Raw genomic sequence first — 16,826 nt, forward strand, 5'->3', positions numbered from 1 at the left:
TGCTTCCCCCCCAATTTCATATTTGTACTTTACTCTGCAGATCCTAGGTCAAATTCACAAGTCTGATTTTGTGTTGTGTGTGTGCGCGCACACGCGCACACACACACGTATGTTTCATTTATACATTTAGTACAAAAATCACATTGATTCGAGGTGTTGCTTCTGTTGGGAAAAAAAAATTCTCAAAATTTGCAAACAATTTAAAATGGCCAAGAGGCCTAAAAACATTGTGTAGGGGACCAAATAAAAATGTGAACTTTTTATTCTTAATAGGTGGCTGTAAAGTAAAATTGGTCCTATTCTGTTATTTTCATCCCTTCAGCTTAGATAGCCTTTTGAAATTGAAGAAAACCACAATTTTTTTGTTGCATCTTTCAGCATATTTAGTGCATCCACCTTTCAAGGATCATGAGTTATGTACTGTATGACAGTAGCAAATGGAAGAGAAAAAAATTAATGAATGCTTAAAAAAAAAAAAAAAGGGAGAAATACATTTATGTATGGATGTATAAAGTGTCAAACTCTAATTGATTTAATCTGTAATTTAATTAGTTTTTGTTTTTACAATTCATTCCATTTAATTTTCAAGATAGAATAGCACTTTGATAACTAAAGTGATAAAATATATAGTCATTGAGGCTAATATAGCCCATTTCTGTTTTAAAATTAGATATGGTAATAATCAAGGAAAAAGTAGGATATGAACAGGAAACACTAAAATTCTCACCTCCAAACCAGTAAGAATTGCGGAGGCTGCAGAACTTACTGCACTTTTAAATCTACTTTGACATTTTATTGAAAACCACATATTGTCACTATAAACCTTGTTCAACTCCTGATTCTGTATAGAATTATGCATAAAGCACAAAAAAACACTTTTTTCTGACCATGACCTACAATAACACATGCATTTTACATGGTGACCGACCCAGAACACACATACTGAATTGAAACAAAAGTTTCACAAAACTGTTTGTGCATGTCTTAACTATGTACAATAAAGTAAAAAGAGTAAGGTAATGAAGTTAATATCATATATGATTTTATTAACATTTAAATACAATATAAGAAAAAATAAATAAAATGGTACAAAAACAGAAATTAGAAAATATTTTATTTAATGTAATGGATATGCTTGCCTTTTCATAAGTTCATTCTAATCTTGAATACATAAAAATGTTACATGCATATCTAGTCACTGTTCAGCATGTTTCTTTCTTTCTTTTGTTTCAATCAATTCAAGGTTAAAAAAATCCCAGTTCACACAAATAGGTTGTTGTGAATGATAATAACATCAATACACTTTTTTTTTTACTAAGCAAGGGAAATTCTTCTTTAGTCTTAATCCAAAATGATGATAACCTTAATTCTTTTCTGAAAAACACACTTTTCAGTATATGACAGCTAAATGGAATTTAGCTGTCATATACTTTAAATTAAATTGCCAAGAAATTATATTCTTTGTGCATTCCCTTATCCAAGTGTAAGCAAACATTTTTTGCATCAAATATCTTCACAACTAGGCTACTTGTATTGTAGAGGCTAATGACTTCACATCAGTTGCCTTAATGTGAAGACATGCAGCAAGAGGTCTCAAGTGAAGGCACATGTCACAAACTTCCTCCCACCTATTTGGTGCATTAGCAATTGTAAACAAGGTTTTCAGAAGTGTGATGTTTATGTTTTTATAGTTAGATTTAAACACCAGTACAAAAAATCAAAGTGTTTTAAAGATACAAAATCTGTGAGAGCCACTCTGATATTTTCTATTCTATTTTGATTCTGATACAACGGAAAGAGAGAGAGAGAGAGAGAGAGAGAGAGAGCGTGCAAAGGAGAGTGTTAAAAATGATATCAGTATTGTGAAATACTGATTATGAAGACACATTGAGAATTTGTAGACTACAGACATTAACAAACAGGAGAAAGAGGGGTGATATGATTGAGACTTACAAACTTCTGAAAGGGTCATACAGGATTTCAGTTAATGGAATTTTTTATTTTATGGAGGGGTGGGGAAAGGACAAGAGGGCATTTTTGGAAGCTGAGAATGAATGCTGCTTAGAAGGGGTTGAGATCTAGATTTTTCTCTCAGAGTGGTGCATGATTGAACTGTTTGGCCATTGGATGTTTTGTGTGCAAATAGTGGGAATGAATTCAAGAACAAATATGATAGCTGGTTCATGTAGTGCGTGGCCTCTCTTGATGAGTCCCTGACTCCCTGGAGGTCTCTCTTAATAATAATAATTTCATTAAGAAAAAAAAAAAATGCTGCTCTTGTCCCACTTGATTGATTTCATGACTCATAGTAGTTTGAAAAACACTACAGAATAGAATACAAAATGGAGGAAAGGTGTACTTAGAACACCTAAAGCAGGTAGTTGCTATCTTGAAAAAACAATTAGTTTCTCTGAATATACAAATGTGAAATCAAAAAGTGCATACATTGAACTTTAAAATGCAGTAAAACAATCAGAAATTGGGCAGTCTGGAAATAAGCTGTGATTAATCTATGATCTCCTGACATACCATAATAGTATGCCAGAAAAAAATTTTTTTTAAAAATCTTTTCTTCCATCTTAGGGATAGGGTGTCAACTTGCCTTCATCAAAATCAAAAATTATGCAACTTCACTCTCATTTGAAATGACTGAATTCCATGGATGTCAGTCGTTTCAAATAATAAGATGGAGGGATGTTGATGTTCAACTAATTAATAAAATGGAAATAACAGACATTGAATTGATACATTTTTTGAACTTTTTTGATATCCGCATCAATCTTAAATGTAATGTGTTCCTAAAAATTCAGATTATAGAATTTCACACAATAAAAAAACCAGTTATTATTATTATTATTATTCCTGATACCTCCAAGGAGTCCGAAGACTCATCGCGGGAGGACACCTTACCTCTACTACGAATCAACGCCATCTACCGCCCACCTCCAACACCACCACAACTAGTGATTTTTGTCTGTAAATTGCGTGTGTTCTGAAGGGCCGATTTGTATGTATGCGGGATGAAAAACCCAAGTTTCCGGGAGAAAAAACCCTGCTACCTCCGTATGAGATCGGCTAACTCACCATCGATTGAAATCGACCAGATAAAGATTTCTCCCGTCGCAACAAGAATCGAACTTAGGCCTATTCCAATCAGGGGAAAATTGGGTTGGGGCAGAACAATGGAAACCCATACAGTCTTATGAGTAATACTGTAAACTTAAAAAAAAACAAAAACTCAATAAAAATGCTACTGCGGTTTCAAGCATCTTTAATTCTTAAAGATGCTTGAAATAAAGAAATGTGGTACTACAGTAAATACTGTGTTTCTTTAGGCCTTATTCTAATCAACTAAATAGCACTCACAGTTTTTCCTGCTAAACATTTTTTTTTTAATTTTCTTTCGTTGTCTCTGATGGTGTGCAGTGGATTCTTTTAGGCTTGTTGCTCTTGCAATGTAACCTTCTTTGTTTTTTCCAAGGTGTTTTATTATTTTAGGCTTATCCTTAGTACTGTATTAAACACTTATCAAGAAAAGTACACAAACTCTGAAATAAAACAGCATGATACACACTCATAAAGTCATTCACATGGACATGTTTGGGTAAGAGAGAAGTTGAGGTGTGTGTGTTTTATGAATTCCTCTATGGGTCACCACATTCAGCCAGGTGGTGTTTTTTTTGCATTCACCTGCTTGGTAAAGCACAGCTCATGAAAATCATGAGCTGTCACGATTTTGCTTTTTGGTTATTTTATCCCCCTATTTATCTAACACATATGAACAAATTCATGCATACAAATATGCCTTGTAAGAGAATTTATGGTATTGCTATTTAAACAAGTGTGACAAAACATAAGTACCAAGAGAAAAACTGATCAATGAGGTTAGCATTTCAACAGACTTCTGATACCACATAACTGTATCTGTACTTAACAACTTTCAGTTATCTGACCAGCAAATTGATTTCCTGCTCTGGTTGTATAATTAAGAGATTACTGTATCTTAAGTTGCAAATTGACATTTAGAATTGAAGATGTAATGCACATGAAGATTGTTTGATATTAAATCAAGTGTAAGACAGGACTTACATTATGTCATTGTTATTCATAATCTGTATACAATATACTTTATTAAGCAAAGTGTTATTAATAGCTCTTTTCTCCAAAGAGATTGTTATTCTCTTTAATAATCTGTTACAATCTTTAATCTTTAAAATTTAATAAATTTACAAGCCTTCAAGAGTCTTAGCTAAATTAAACAAATGCTGTGACAAATTTGTTGTGAAAATTAATAAGATTAAAACTAATGAAAAATGTTAACAATATTCTTAGAAGCAAGTTTGTGGAACAGGTAATACATTTTAATTGCAATTTTAGGGAAGATGACAATTAAATATAAAAATAGATAATAAAATAAGTGAGGCTAGTATAGTGGAAGCACCATTTTAGATGGTAGGTGAATTTCATGTACAAATGTAAGCATACCACCACCCTGCTTATCAGAGTCCTGAAGCGGCTTGCAAAATTTGTTTGGTCTCTAGAGTAGGGTTTCCAGATATCTAATCCTTAGCCCACCCAAAGTATTGCTTTTCATGGGTAGGATTTACATATAGGAATAATGATGATAATAATAAACTGATATGGAACAAGAAAGAATCTAAGCTAGAAGTAAATGAGATAGTTTTTAAATCACATTTAATCTGAGAATAGTGAGAAAAATAATATATGATTACAGGATCACATGCCAAGAGTTGGCATGGTGTGAAAGATGCATATGTTAGTATATGTACATAGTAATTTATTTATGTAATGATATATTAATATATTTATAGCATAAATAAATTTTCATATCATGTTGGAAGTTTAATGGAATATTTACAGCACTGGGAAAGGATAAAAAACTAATTTTAATGCTTCTATATTTCGTCTCATTTAACTGCCACATCCCTGAAGTGGTATGTGGTAGTTAATTGAGCTTTATACAATGTATTCTTGGACTGTCTGGGATCATCCACACAATATTTTTAATGCTTAACTAATCAAAGGTGTTATCATGCACTTCATTACTTTTTTCCCAATCATTTCATCTCTCTTGAGTTTCTTTGAGTGTTCATTGGGACTGTATGAGGTGTCTGACCTATAGTTGATTACAGAGGTAGTACTGCATAATCTGATTCAGCATCAGTGGGAATTGGTCTATAAGAATAGGTTTGTGAATATATTAATGGAATGACTATAAGATGTCATAAAATTAAATCTGTTCTATTCTATTCAATTCTCAGTAGCAAAACATTATAATAAATTCACTCATTATATTTAACTACCAAAAAGTTGAGACAAAGCCTCATAACATCAGTGCTCCAACAAAGGAAATTCATTATAGCAAACCTTTCACTATGACAAACTATTCTTCTGGTCCCTAAATGTGCTTTCTTGAGGTTTAGTTGTATTATAAACAGTTACAAGATGACAGCATCTATGTGGCTTTGGTCAGAAATTTTTCATGTAAAAGAATCTCTTCAACAATTTCAGTCTGATTATTTTTTCAATCTGTCTATTTGAGTGTTTAATCTGTGCTCATAAAATAATTCTGCTTTTGTAATATATTCAAAATTACCATATATGTTGGCATATAAGACGACTCTCAAATACTACAGAAAACCCCTCGAAATCATGGGTCGTCTTATATGCAAGTATAAAAAGGGAAGCTTAATTTCTTGGATGAACATTTAGGTAGTTACAATACATCGTTATATAAGAAAATAGGCAGTGTTTATAAACAAATCGGATTAATGTTTTGTTACATAAATTTATTTAAAATATTACAATAGAAATTTTATAATATTTACAATATTAAAAACAAATAATTATTAACCTCAATTTTCATGTTAATTTTCTTCATCTGTTGAAAATAGTTCTTCAGATTCATTGTTTAAATGATTGTCATATGGATCCCAGTTCGAATCCGGTGAATTGATTTCGTTTTCATTGTCATCAGTGTCCCACAAGAAATCATCTTCTGTACCATCCATAAGATTAGAGATGCCACACTTTTAAAATGATTTTATTACAGTCTCTACTTTTACTTGATTCCATGCTTTGATCACAAAATTGCACAACATATCAAGTGATGCACCACATCACTCATTCTCATTGCACATTTTTTTTTTTGTCAATTTTTTTAAAATATCTTCTTTCTTCCTCCATTCTCTTCCCATCTTCTCGGTTATGTCAAACTTTCTTGCAGCAGCACAGTTATTAGTTTGCTTTGCCATTTCAATTCCCTTTATTTTAAATCGAGCTTCATACTTTCTTCGTTTTGTTGCTGGTTCCATGATTTTAAATGATAACAATTTTAATAATTCTAAAATTTAAAAAAATGCAAATTTAATTAATTAAAATTGGGTTAATCACTTTTAATTAGGGTAATTCACGTAAATACTAAATCTATGCTATGCAAAAAAATAACGGATATGCATAGATATAAAAAAAAAGATATAACAACAATATCTAACGCATTAATACAAGAAAGAAGAAATTGGAGGGGTCATCTTATACAACCGAAAAAAAATCTTAAAACCTAAAAATAGCCTAAAATTTAGGCCTCGTCTTATACGCTGGTCATCCTATATGCCAACATTACTTGAGATTACAAGCTTTGGTACCATAGTTGACTATATTGCTTTACTGCCAGATGTTGTGTGTGTGTGTGTGTGTGTGTGTGAGAGAGAGAGAGAGAGAGAGAGAGTCCTGTGTGCCACCAGATTAGCGATGTCTTCAGCAAGCTAACAGCTTATAACATAGGGCTAATTTTATTAACACAAGAATTAACGAGATACTTTAAAAGGATATTGTGAATCATGTAAACAGGGACCAATAAACTTTTACATTGTAAGTGCAAATATTTGAGTCTTATAGAAGGATAGTGACTGATAGTATACCATGGGTTCTGTACTTGGGTCATTTTTTTTAACTTATATACTAACAATACCAGAGATGATCGTGGAGAGTTATAGACTGTTATTTGCCGATGGTCTAACTTGAATGATAAGGGACGTAGCTGATGCTGAATCTTTTCAGGTTGACTTGAACAGACTGCCTACATATACGTGCAAATGACATTGATTATCAGTTTCATGTTGCCAGGCATAAGGTTATGCATTTTGGATAGAGGATATTTACATGTTATATTAATGGAAATTTTCTACAAGCTATCAATGAAGCTTCCTTCCATCTATCAACTTGAGGGCTATAGTGGACAGGGAGTTAAAATTAGTCATCACATTGGATAACCGCATTGTAAAAAAGAATACTGGCTTTATAAGATAAAAAGAAGTTATACTCCTACTTTATAAGACTGATAAAACCACATTTGGAATACAGTAAAAACCCCGAAGTTACACGGTAGGTGGGACCAACAAAAAAGCGCGCAAGTCGAATTCGTGTAACTCGGGGTATAATTTTGCATGTAATTTATATATACAAACATACAATTGGGACCAAAGGTTTACAAAAACAGCTATATTTTTTAAGAAATATAATCATAATTGTAGTTTTTCGTACATAAAAAAAAGAAAGTTATTTCGATGTCGATGGCTTCATAAAATCTAATAGATTCCTCTGACGGCATAATGTCTTTTTCTTGGCATGCAAAATTTCTTCATAGCAAGCTAATGATTTTTTTATTCCTTGCCTTATAGCTACAATTCATTCCTCGTTAGAATCTATGTCCTCCAAAATATGTAAACCTTTCTTTTATGATTGTTCTTACTGTGGATTCCTGTAGATCGAACTTCTTTGCTAGTTCACAAATTTTCATTCTGCCTTCAAAATCCTTAATAATGTTGAGTTTTGTTTCCAAAGTTAATGTTTTTTTTTTCTTGCTAGCTGTAGAAGAATCGGACTTGCTTCTTTTGGATGACATTATTATTTTTTATGATAAAATTTTTATCAAGAACATAACATTAAACAATCGCAAGGTTTGTAGACTATAAAATTCGTCTATGAATGGAGACCGCGCGAAACACGTCAGTGCTTGTTCACAGCATGTGCGACATTGGCGAATGCGGCCAGCGCCTGAAAGATATGACTAGTAGTGAAGCGGGACGGGAATACGTACAGATAAGAAACCGCATAACTCCGGATTCGCGTAAACGGAGTAGCATAAGTCGGGCCACGCACAAATAGGATTATCTGGATTCTGGGAGAGACAGTTGAAAAGATCCAGCAAGATGATAACTAGCTTATGAAATTGCATGAGAGCAGATTGAGGAAATGTGATCTTCAAAGTTTGAGAAATACTTAGAAGAGAGTGGATTTGATAGAAATATAAGAGTTAGTAAGGAGATCTTACAACATAGAGATACAAGTGAAATTTTGTGAGGGGGATAAAACTTATCTGGATTCTTCTCATGTCATGTGGTGAGCATATCGAATAGACTGCCATTAGATATGAGTGCATCTTCGGTGAATGCATTCCAAGGAGAGAGATTTAGATAGATATTTAGGTATGAGTGACTTAAAGGGAGACCTGAAAGACTCTAAATGGCAGTAATAATAACAGAAATATAATGATAAAAATTTCAGCCCAAATAATCTTCACATTTTCCAAAGAACAGATCAGAACTTTGTCTCTTTGGCGTGCATTAACTCTACCCAGAACCTCTGAGGAATCCTCTCAATATCATGAAATCTGATACTTGTAAATACAACTTTCAGATGATGGCTGGTTGGCCAAGAAGACCTAAAAAAAAGTCACTAAAACATGACCTTCCTTCAGCAAACTGTTCTTTGCAAAGTAGAGCTTGTCTGTCATCCAATTTCTGCTTGCAAGCTTTTACCACTTCTCTAAAATCTTCAACACCATTCCAGAGATACTGATAGGTCAGTTAGTCAGGCACATCAGTTTTTGCCCCATCCTTGTACAATGGATTCATACATTCTTTCCATTCCTGTGGGATCTTGCCTGAGTTTGGCTGAACATTCCTTTAGCATATGTGCTGAAATCCCAACTGTCCCTAGAACCTCCTCATGTACTGCTGTCTCTTCATTTAATGTAGTGGTAGCACTGAGTACCATGTTACAGATACCAGGTTGATAGAGCTTAGTGAAATGGCCACTCATTTTAAAAAATCGCATCTTCTGATGGAAGGGTACCTTCTACCTTTAGTATTATTATTTTTTCCACATTCAGTCTCTCTTATTTTCAGCATAACAGTTAAATTCTTTTGGGTTGCCTTTATCCTGCACAGCAATTTCTTTCCATACAATACTCATAACTTTTATAGCTTGACTATATATATTTTATAACTCCTCTCATCCTTATTCTCATTATATTCCCCCCACATAATTTTCTTTTTATGGATGGATCTCTTACTTAATAAGGTTGCACATTCACTGTGTTTGTTAAATAAACTCTAAGGACATATTCATTATATATAATGAATAAAAATAGGGGGAAAAAATCTCTAACACACCTGCAATACTATGTATTTACTACTTTCTTGAGTGGATGAGCTTCCATCATGTTGAGAGGGATAACAGGCTTCTAGACAATGATTGTTATGTTATCTTTAAGGTAAGCCAGAGCCAAAGCAGTAGTTCTCATAAGAAAGCTGCAGCTTTATTCTTGAATAGACATATGCTGACTAAATATATATTTTCCAGTTGAAGTATAGTTATTTCAAGTAGTATCTCCTCTGTAGTTTAGTTGATTTAGACGAGTCCTTTGAGTTGGCAAGACCTGGGTTCGAATCCCGACTTTGATGTGAGGAACCTTAGTTTTCAATCAAATGGTTAACCAGTATCATACCGAAGTGGAAGGTTTTTCGTCCCTCAAAACAAGCAGACCGACCACAACACACGCAATATACAGACATAAGACATTACGAGAATAAGGACTAACCACCCTGTTTCGTCTCATTTGGTTTCGAATTCCTGCACGGTAAAGTGTGGGTCGTCAACGCGTGAGCGTAAATTAGAAAGGAAACAGTATCTCCTATACTACAATGCTATGACTGCCACTGAGTACTGTTAGCTCTCGGCCTTACTCTAGCAATGTATATTTGCAGATCATTAATAAGCAATGGCAGCAATAGCACATTGAGGGTGCTAGGTTTCAAGACTGGACCACAAAGTATATCCTATACCTCCAAATATGTGTTGATTGTTTTTGTTTTTTTTTCCTGATTATTTAGCAGATCTTGTCACTAAATTTCAAGTTCCTTGAAACTTTGCAAAAAAAAAAAAAAAAATGATGATTACGATTACACTGAAATAATTGAAATTATATGTATCATAGAGAAGTTAGTACTGTTGGAATGCCAGCCAAAGACCACAGTGCTCCTCTCAATATCCTGTTCGTAACTTCTCATCTAGAGGCAATTGAGTTCCCGATAGGCGGTGCCTGTGAATAAGTTTCGTTATTCACAGGCGTTACTTGTGCTCCCGAATTCCATCGTAATTGCAAGTATCTTTTTTGTGCAAAATAACCAGTAAACGGAATACAGAGGGTACTAAGGAGCCAGTTACTTCTACACAACTCGTAAGTGCACATAGGCCTTCATATCAGTTATTTTTCAATTAAAAAAAAAAACAGCCACGTGAAAGTGCCCGATATGCCTACCATGCGAAGTAACGAAGGCGGCAACAAAGACCAACAACGAAAGATTACTTCGAGTCCCGTCAGCGTAACGCAGTCGATAGCCAAAAACCGAAAGACAATACGAAGTGCCGCAGTTGCGAAACCGAAGTTACCGAAAGAAAAAAAGGTATATCGTGCGATTTCTGTTGCAACTGGGTACATACATCCTGCGCGAAAATAGATGAATCAGCGCTCAAGCTTTTTATCAAACTGAACCAGCCTTTTTTCTGTTCGATGTGCCTTCCTTCTGTTAAACAGCTGCTGAACTTAAGCAAACGAGTTAAATCTCGAACACCTTAATAACACGATCGATACGTTCTCGTCCAAAATCCGAAAGTTGGAAACAAAGCTCGAGATACTCGACGACCAGCAGCCGATCCCAAGCGCATCTGTACTATACCCGCTAACGAATTCCGTGATTTAATCGCATCAACGGTACACGCGTCGCTCGAGGCCGAAAACAGGAGACTCAACGCCGTTCTTCTGAACTTTCCGGAGGGAAACGGTAAATCTTTAAAGGAAGAAGTTAGCAAACTAGCAGGTGAATGCAACTTTGATCCCAGATATATCATCAAATGTCATCGCTTCGGTCCCATAAACAAAAGAAAGGACGGAACGAACTTTCCACGTCTCGTGAAAGTGACCTGTGATACACCGACAAACACTTCCAAATTAATAACGGCGATAAATAGCAAGCTAAAGGACCGTTGGCCCCAATCGCGTGTACGTGCTCGTCCTGACTTAACCTTTGAACAAAGGGAACAAAAAATCCAACTCCGAAGACAGCTAGAAGAAAAACGCCCAAATGGAGACAACAGCTGGACCATAGGCTACAAACAAACCAAGTGAACCACTAGTAGCCACCAAGGAAGGCAGTATGCAGGCACTACATAGGAAACGTGCAAGACCCTTGTGGTCAAAGCCATGCCCCCCCCACCACCACCACAGACCCTTGCATATCCACTACACCAACATCTGTGGTTTCAACTCCAACCTTAATAGCATTCACTATCATCTACAGTCAACCAAACCCCACCTACTCTTCTTAACACTTTCATTGCCAAGCTGAAAATTGGAATTTCGTGTGGTGGCCAAATTTTTTTTTATTTATTTTTTATTTAGTTAGCGACGTCCACGCGATAACGCGTGATCGGCCGTTTTTGTGAGAACTCGTATCACGTGATATCGCGTGTTTGGCAATGCACATGTTGAGAGAAACTCAAATTTACCTTCCCCTCGCACCATCCATCTCAACCATCCAAACTATTCACTATTTACCTCCTTTCGACCCAAGGGTGGCGTGTGCGCATATATCCGCTCTGACATACACTGCCAGAGAGCACCTAACATAGAATCGCCCAACTTTGACCTTCTTTCGCTAAAAATATCCCCCCACACACACACACTCAGTAAAATTCATCTGCTGTCTCTATCGCTCTCCCAATACCACCAATCACGCCAAGCTCTTTAATTTCCTCTCCTCAAAAGTTGATTTCCTCCAGTCCCACTATCCTAATAGTGAAATCATCCTCTTAGGTGATTTTTAATGTCCATAACACCAACTGGCTTTCCTCTTCCTGTTGTACAGATCCTGCAGGCAGAGACGCCAAAATATTTGCCATCACCAATGACCTTACACAAAGTTCACAAGCCGACCAGAATACCAGATAACCCAAATCACTCCCCAAATACTCTACATCTCTTCCTTGCCAATGACCCTTCCAAATATACAGTGAATGTAGTGAGCCCCCTGAGTAATTCTGACCACAACCTAGTGCTCATCTCCTGCCCCATGCAACAATGCTTACAGTCACACCTGCACAAGAGTAGTCTGGCATAACAGTGCCAAATGGGATAGCCTCTGAGACTACTATGCTTCATTTCCCATGGTTGGACTATTGTTTGCAGTCTTCCAATCCATACATATGCACCGAACACATCACCAAAGTAATCCTCACAGGTATGATAACATACATTCCCCACACCACGCTGAACTGCCGTCCCCTATCCAAACCCTGGTTCTCCAAAAGATGTGCCAAGGCTGTACTAATGAAAAACCAGGCATACCACAACTGGCTCAAATTAAGAACTCCATCCTCCTTCAGTGCCTATACTGAAGCCTGAAACAGATGCAAAAAAAATTATCAATGATTCCAAAACGGCAAATGCCCCCCCCCCCCTCCCAGTCATTCCAACTGCCCAGCATACAATGCTCCCTGTATCGTTTTACTAGAAGGAGATCATAAACCTGTTTTAGGTTTATTAGACACAAAAAAAGCCCCTGGCCCTGATGGCATTCCTCCAATTGTGCTGAAGGTCTGTGCAGCAAAACTGACTCCTATCCTATGCCATCTGTATTCCACTGGTATATATATCCTAAAGCCTGGAAATTGGCCTATACTCAACCCATTTCCAAAAAGGGAGACAAATCGCTGCCGTCTAACTACCGCCCTATCTCACTCACCTCAGTCCTATCTAAAGTGATGGAGAAACCCATCAATTCTCAATTACTACTGTACCTTGAAGGTACCCAGCTATTAAGCGACCACCAGTACTGATTCCGCCGATGCCGATCAACAGGTGACCTCTCATATATCACCCATCTCTGGACATATAACATGGAAAAATTTGGCGAATCCCAAGTAGTTGCATTCGATATCTCTGAAGCCTTTGACCGGGTCTGGCACAAAGGCTTACTAAGCAAACTTCCATCATTTGGACTGTCTCAGGACTTCTGCAGATGGATTGCCAGCTTCCTGTCAGGACGCTCACTATGTGTAATGGTAGATGACTCCCTATCCTCCCACTATCCAACTAATGCTGGGGTCCCACAAGATTCAGTTCTCTCACCAACCCTCTTCCTTCTATACATCAATGACCTACTTCAGTTGACCTCCAACCCAATACACAGTTTTGCAGATGACAGCGCATTGCACTCCTCTTTCATTTAATAAACCTTACCCTACACAACTCACTTCAATCCGCAGAACATCAACCACAACTCCCCTTAATGCAGACCTCCAAAACATCGTTGGGGTTCCTCGTCAACTTTAACACTAGTAAAACCCAATTCTGTCTTATTTCCCACAAAAAATAACCATTTTACCCCAGTGTTATTTTTGATAACACTGAAATTCCCAGACAAGACGAAATTTCTCTTCTCGGAATTTCAGCTGTTAACCTTATACAAATCACAAATCCGCCCAGCTATCGAATACTGTTCTCACATTTAGAGTGAAGCTCCTAAAAGCTCCCTCAAAATGCTTGACTCAATACAGAGGAGAGCAATTATACTGATAAATGATCCATCTCTTACCAACTCACTCCCCCAACTTTCACATAGACGTTTCGTCTCTGCAATTTGTGTATTCTACAAATATTTTCATGGAAAATGCTCATCTGAAACAACATCAATAATTCCCCCACTCTGTACTAAACCCATTGGAACACGGACAGCCACCTCCCAACATCCCTTCACAGTACACCTTGAAACCCACAGAACAAGTTTCTTTTCCTCCTCCTTCATCCCTTCTACTGCTGTACTGTGGAACAGTCTTCCTCTTGAGGTATTTCCCAAGAAATACAATATACAGGCTTTCAAATCGAACGTTAACATGTTTCTCCTTCCCCATCCCACTACCCATATAGGCTAACCAGCCAACCACTCGTATATGAGCCCAACATAAAAATTAAAAAATAAATGATAATAATAAAAATCATCCCTCCTCTACTGTAGCGATAGTTGTTTTATGGAGAGGGTTAATTGAAGTGTAGAATATCTATATATGTTATTAATTTATATTCTTATGTAGTCATTTTTGGTTCATTATATGTCCCCCACCCTCCAATGATTGTCGACATCTTGCGTATAGCCGACTGGACACTACTATACCTGATTTTTCTAACTTATGAGGATTTTCTGTTCCTCTAGTTGGAATATCCCCCCCTCCTTTTTTTTTTTTTTTTAATTTTCTGCGGAAAAGATTTTGTTCTTTCGAAGTTCGTTGGGTATTTTAACGAATGAGATTACTACAATGATTTCTGTTACTACGAGATGACTGTTTCGTATAACCCAAATTAAAAATTTTGATTTCATTCACGTTAAGAAAAGCAAGTTAAGTGGATAATACAGATGCCGTAATGTGAACCAAAGAATAATTGGAAGTTCCATTAATTACTGTAGCGAGTGATGAGTAAAAAAAAATACACTAGCTAAAAAGAGCTGGACATACGCGCTCATGAAACCCCGCTGCCTAATGAGAATGATGATAATGCGATATATTGCTTGTAGGCGCGCAATTAAGGATTGTAATCTGATCCTCCTGACAACCTCCTATTAGCACCGTACCTCTACGGATTTGTAGATTCACACGATACCCCGTGTAAGTTTCGTAGCTTTGCTCTGCCATCGGGTGCTAATGAGGACAGCTGTCATCGCTGACGGATGAACTCGGGCGGCTATCCACGCGCTCGCACGCACACACCCACCCACCCTCGCCGTCATTACAATTCCGCCTTCCTCTCCTTCTAACAAGGAGGTCCCGCAACTAGACCACACCTCGAAACGACAGCGTTACCAGTACTTTATTCGCTGGGAGAAAACTGCTCGATAGAAAAATGATAAACCGGTAGATTGACTTTTATCTCTGGCGATCGATTACACCAGAGATAACCTCATCCCGCACGCGGCATGCGTGAGTCTGAAATATACATTGGCGTGATTTTCTTTTCCTGCTGTAGTTTAAGCCTGAGAAGTCTTTGGGGTGAAATGCGGCAAATCCACAGACTTTTCACAGCTTGGAACGCCTACCCCCTGAGGAAAGACGCGAAGAGTACTGGAAAATATTGTATTAGCAAAGAAAGCACAGTACTTCACGGGAAGTGATGGACAGGCATAGCCGCAATCACTGAGCTTGAGATGAAGTTTGAAAAACGCTTGTCTGGGTTCGAGCATTATTGAGACTACGAACGCACAGTGACAGTTACTAAGAGTGCAAGAATCATATACTGATAACCCATCTAATATTTCTCTTTGCTGATGACGCGAAGTTGGATTGAGCAGTCGTTTGGTGTTATGATTTCAAACGACTGGAATAACGGACAAGGAAGTGAGGTTTAAAACTTGGTGTGACCAAATGCAGGGTATCCGATTCTTTAAGAAGGTAATATTAGATGCGCATAAGTTGGACAGGCTTTCTAAAAAGTTAATGAATACAATGATTAGCATTATTTTGGTTACTAGGAAATGTAAATTCATATTAATGGATTCTAAGTGGAATTAAAAGAAAAACAACAACAAACCTTCACTTGTAGATGAAAGGATGTTCAGATACCAACTTTACTCACCCAGGTTTCTAAAGTAAAAATTTATGATGTAGCACAGTTGGACATATTGATATAAATATGTAAAATGAGAAATAAAAAAATAAAGAATGATGTGAATGTGAATAATATACACAAGCCAAACTATGCATGGGATAGTGAATCTCGTGTTGTGCTTATCAGTGTAACCAGGGGGACGATTATTGATTCACGGATTTCTCTTGAGGTTCTGTAGTTTTCCCGTCAGTAGGTGTTCGAAGTACGTTTTATGTACCTCGAACACCTTTGTTCGGTAAATGTTTAAAGTATGAATTTGGGAATTTGTGAGTTTAAGCTGTCTATTGGTGAAAGGACCGTTGTGAAACGAAACACCGTTTCTTGTTGCTCCTGTGCCCCCCCCCCCCCCACCACCACCACTTCATGCTCTGTTCAGAACATAAACAGTTTGATTTTTAGTAGTGTATTATTTTCAGACTAATAGAAATTGTATGTTTACACTTCATTTTGCCATTTTGACAGCATGTTAAGTCTGTGGCAACGTCATTAGTGACATTTATAACTGTTATGCCGTCTTTATCTGAGTATCCGATGTGGATATCGTGAGCTTTCCTCGCATTTCTTTTTCGTTTGTCAGTTCTTTTAGAGTATCATTTTACCCGACAGCAGATCCGCACGCCTTTCGCAAGAAAGACAATAACCACACGAGAATGTCCTTTCATTTGTGCAACTTTTCTAACAAAACCTTGTGTTCTGGCAGATTTACAAAAAAAAAATAGCCTTTCTTGCTATAAAATAACATGCTTAAATCTGTTTTGAAACGATGAAATGCTAGGCAATAGCTAGGCTTGCAGATTGACTTAAT

The 16,826-nt window shown here is 36.7% G+C and overlaps 1 protein-coding gene across 1 annotated transcript in view; it reads left to right on the forward strand.

Annotated features, from left to right (window-relative positions):
- Nucleotides 1-16,826, forward strand: part of LOC150104979 (obg-like ATPase 1) — a 343,661-nt gene that overhangs the window by 275,237 nt on the left and 51,598 nt on the right. The window lies entirely within an intron of this gene.

Source organism: Typopeltis vanoorti, chromosome 7, assembly GCF_054136105.1.
Source record: "Typopeltis vanoorti isolate ZY-2024b chromosome 7, IOZ_Tvanoo_1.0, whole genome shotgun sequence".
Taxonomy (NCBI): domain Eukaryota; kingdom Metazoa; phylum Arthropoda; class Arachnida; order Uropygi; family Thelyphonidae; genus Typopeltis; species Typopeltis vanoorti.